The following is a 4,795-nucleotide window of genomic DNA, read 5'->3' on the forward strand; positions in this document are numbered from 1 at the left end:
ACATCAAGCTCCCGACTACTGACGCGTAAGGTATCTGGCTCATTTGCTCCTTTTCAACCTCTATTGTCGGACATTGAAATGAACCAAAAACATCTCCCTTAACTACTGGAGCGACTGAGGGTTTGCACTGTTGCATGTTGTAACGTGTAAAGACACGATCTATGTAAGCCTTTTGAGACAATCCTAAGATCTCTTTGTGTCTATCTTGGTGAATTCGATGCCAATGACGTAAGAAGCATCTCCGAGATCCTTCATATCAAAGTTATGCGAGAGTAACCCGTTCGACTCATGCAACATGTCTAAACTATTACTTGCCAATAAAATATCATCTACGTAAAGGAAAAGTATAGTAAAGTTGCTCCCACTCATCTTGAGGTAGGTGCATTGATCCACTTGATTCTTTACAAAACCTTGTTTCTTCATGACTTCATCAAACTTGAGGTACCATTGACGTGATGCTTGTTTTAACCCGTAAATGGATTCCTTCAACTTACAGACTAGATGCTCTTGACCTTCAGGTTTAAAGCCTTCAGATTGTTTCATGTAAACATCTTCGTCTAAGTCTTCGTTAAGGAAAGTGGTTTTAACGTCCATTTGATGCATCTCTCTAAATCAAAATGAGTTACTAGGGCCATAACGATGCTTAATGAATCTTTACGAGAGACAGGGGAAAACGTCTCTTGATAATCAATTCCCTCTTTCTAAGTGTATCCCTTTGCAACCAATCTCACTTTGTAGCGTTCAACATTCCCATTCGGATCCATTTTTGTTTTGAATACCCATTTACATCCTACATGTTTGACACCGTTGGGTAATTCTACCAAATTCCAAACGTCATTTTTCTTCATGGATTCAAGCTCATCAATCATTGCTTTATTCCATTCAGAAGACTTATCACTACTAATGGTGTAACACCACGACCCAAATAGGGCTGACGTGTCACTCTTACAGATATCAAAACTAAAAACCAATCCATAACATTAAATATAAGATCCTAATTACATTTTATTACGTTACTGAAATAAAGAATCTTGGTCAGCAACTTCCTATGCTCCTCACTGAAATCCCATATTATCCCAGATTACCTGTAAAACAAATAAGACAAACACAAAAAGAAAAATACAGCTAAGCCAAAAAATTGCTCAGTAACGGAGAAATCAACAGTACAAGTAATGTCATATCAGCGGAAAACCAAACATAACGTAACAGAACTGAGACTGAATTAAAACGGTCACTGACACGAGTACTAAAACAGATGCAGACACAAGAGTGACACAAAAACGGATACATGAACCGATCTGAAACTGATACGGAAACCAAAGTCAGTCATATACATAACTAATACCGACCAAACACAAAACCGATGTAGAGACTGATACGTCGTTGACCAAAACATGTTATCTTGTATAAACGGACTTACTTTAAAACATCATTTAAATAATCTAGTATTCGTATAACAAGTAAAATTTCTAACCTATCGTTTGTAAATGAAACATTTGAACAAATAAAAAAAACTAATGACTATCGGATAGTTTGAACGTCGTTTAGTAATGCTATTATTTTTAAAACAAGATACTTGGCAAAGCTATTTTCTTGTATTGAACTTTTTAACGTCATCAACATAAAATAGATCATCATATTTCACAGCAAATCATGATTGGATAAAAAAGAACCAATTTTCTAACTTTGAAAAGTTATATTTTAAAAATAGATTAATTTAAATAATCTGGATTTCTGAATGAAACACTTTCGACATTCCATAAAACGACATGGGAAACAGAAACAAAACAAATAGCTAAGCCAAAACATTTTAAATACCATTTAAAATCTCATGATCTTTAAAAGAAAACAATTGTCTAACTACTATATTTAAATACACGTTTATATTCAAATTCATATCTTTTAATTAATCAATATTCATAAGTTATTATTTAGTCAAAATAACTATTTTTATAACTTTAGAGATTATTACATAGTAAACAAAATACTTTAGATAATCTAAGTTTATATGTAGAATAATAAAATCCTAATGAAATTACTTAAACCGATTGAGAGAATCGACACGAAATAAAGACAGATCCAACGACAAGAATAGAAAAGACATTGAATCAAATACTGAATACATGTACTGACGGATATAAACTAAATGTATAACACTGAATCTAAATCTAAATCAAGACTGATGCTGAGACGAAACTGATACAAACCAGTACAGATACTGAGTCGAAACAGACATAACTAGTACATTACAGAATCGGATACTGAACATAGTCAGAAGTATACTTAACCCAATACTGATCGGAAACATAACCATATGCGTACACATATTAGAATAGATCCTAAACACAATTAGAATCATAACCCCATACACGATCGAAAGCATAATCAGATGCGTACAAAACATATCAAACATATCATAACAGATACTGAACATATTCACATACAAAAACGTATACTAACTTACACGACATATATATCAACAAACTAAGTCGTGTAGCACAGAAGCACCCAAAGCCATAAACAGAACAGACTGGTACACAGCTAGCTAGTCCATGCACCTATGAGATGGTGAGTGTGACGTTCACCCATTATTCCATCTCCAGACAAACAAACTCAAACTCAGAGCTAAGATCGATCTATACGCCTCTAGTGGCCAAGGTGCTACACAAGCACGAGCTAGAGACGCCGTGAACTTTTATTACGTACTGTCACGATAAGTGCCATGCCGTTGACGCCCAAACGACAAGCCAACCATGCTTGGGTGACAGAGTACACATACTAAGGCCATATATATAATTTACAGATAACTAAAATTAATTACCGACAGGAACATGCGACCATGACTATAAGTCTGAGGTATTGCATGCTACGACACACTAATAAACAAGCAGACAAAGACAATACTGACTCAGATAACGTATCACATATCAACAGATAAAGGTATCAAACCATGACAATCAGACCTTAAAACAAGGACTAGGATCCGTACTAAAGAGTAATGAAGATAAGATTATGCTACGATATCAAGACCCAAAAATTCGTATTTATATAAAGAGCTAGAATTTGTACTATGATGGAAAAAAGACAGAATCTGTAATACGACGTAACGAATAGCAAATAATACTATGATGTGAAGACCAAAGAAACCGTACCTACGAGTAACGAAAACTAAAAGTATACTACGATGAAAAGAAAACAAAATCCGTACCTTATTTGCAAGCAAAAATCCACAAACCGAGTCGTCCTCAAAAAACTATGCAAACCTAAACCCCTATCTCCGAGGTTAGTTTTGTTATGATTTTGTTTAAATTAAAACGTCTTGTGTTGAGTTTCCCGGCGACCGCGAACTACATTTACCCGTAATAGTTTATCCAAGTTGATGTCTGTCTATCTTATTTCAAATTAAGAGTATAATAATAGTTTACAACCTAACCAAAATTAAAAAGAAAAACTAATACAAATCGCAATTTAAGAAAGAAAATATATCAACAAACATAAGCCTTCTTTTATGCTCCATATAATTCATCATTGTATAATAAATCCAATTCTCTATATAATTATTGTATAATAAATCAAGAAAGCAAAAACAAACATTCAAACTCATTAGACAACTCTTCTTGTGGTAATTTTTTTTTCAACCTTTAATTTGATTTGACCATTGGTAACTTAATATTCAAAACAAAAATTGAATAAATAAAGAATATTTTATTGTGTATAAGAAGTTTTTTTTTTCTCTGTGATACATAGTCATCTTATACTTTTCTTCTTCTGCTAACCAAACATAAACTGATCATGTAGATGCTAGCATATATGTTACTTGTTTTTTTCAGTTCCTACAACTGATTTGTGTGGTTCTAGTCAAACAACCCAGTCCATATTTATATAAGCAAAGTTTCAAACCAGTTTACAAAATACAGTTCTTAGTCGCCGGAAACAAATCGGTCCTTAGCCTATATCGAACAAAAGAAAGAAGGGTCACATCTTTACCTCCATTGATGGACCGAACAAACGGATCTATTTCGCGTAGACGATTAGCTTAAGGAAGGCACAACAATGACCACTTATTGGCGACGACGAACGGTGAAGCTGTTGCAATTTCCTGTGGTGATCGCAAACTGAATTCGGTACGTAGGTGATGATGGCGGCAGTTCTAGAGGTTACAAGGTGTGAAGCCGGTGCCGAAGGTGAAAACGTAATGACTGCTATTCTAAAATTAGGGTACGAGCAAAGAGGAAGGTAAAGAGATTTAATTAATTACACTTTTCAAATCCTTTTCTAGAGTATTAGAGAATTTACAAACAAATCTTTTAGTTTAATATGAATTTTTATAAGACCATAAACAATCATAATCTATATATATTCTAAAGTTTAGTTATATGTTCTATTTTAAAACCAAAATTTATGGTTGTTTTAAATGAGGTCATTTACATATATCCCCCTCCTAAGATCATTTATTACATATATACCCAACCCATAAAATCAATTACATATTTCCCCCTTTTTACCTTTCAAAAAAAAATATTTCCCCCTTTTAAACCATACATATTACATATTTACCCATTTTATTAAAATCACTCCTATTGAATTACTATTTTACCCTTAATGAAAATATTCTAAAGTTTAGTTATATGTTCTATTTTAAAACCAAAATTTATGGTTGTTTTAAATGAGGTCATTTACATATATCCCCCTCCTAAGATCATTTATTACATATATACCCAACCCATAAAATCAATTACATATTTCCCCCTTTTTACCTTTCAAAAAAAAATATTTCCCCCTTTTAAACCATACA

At 33.2% G+C, this 4,795-nt stretch overlaps 1 long non-coding RNA gene across 1 annotated transcript; it reads right to left on the reverse strand.

Moving 5' to 3' along the window:
• Positions 1-864: 864 nt before the first annotated feature.
• On the reverse strand, positions 865-4,232 carry LOC110938544. Its single transcript, XR_002591471.2, has 3 exons — positions 3,988-4,232; positions 3,209-3,263; positions 865-1,085 (listed from the first exon to the last, which is right to left on the reverse strand). It is a non-coding gene; the product is annotated as an uncharacterized LOC110938544 (long non-coding RNA).
• Between the last annotated feature and the right edge of the window lie 563 nt (positions 4,233-4,795).

Source organism: Helianthus annuus, chromosome 5, assembly GCF_002127325.2.
Source record: "Helianthus annuus cultivar XRQ/B chromosome 5, HanXRQr2.0-SUNRISE, whole genome shotgun sequence".
In the NCBI taxonomy this organism is placed as follows: Eukaryota; Viridiplantae; Streptophyta; class Magnoliopsida; order Asterales; family Asteraceae; genus Helianthus; species Helianthus annuus.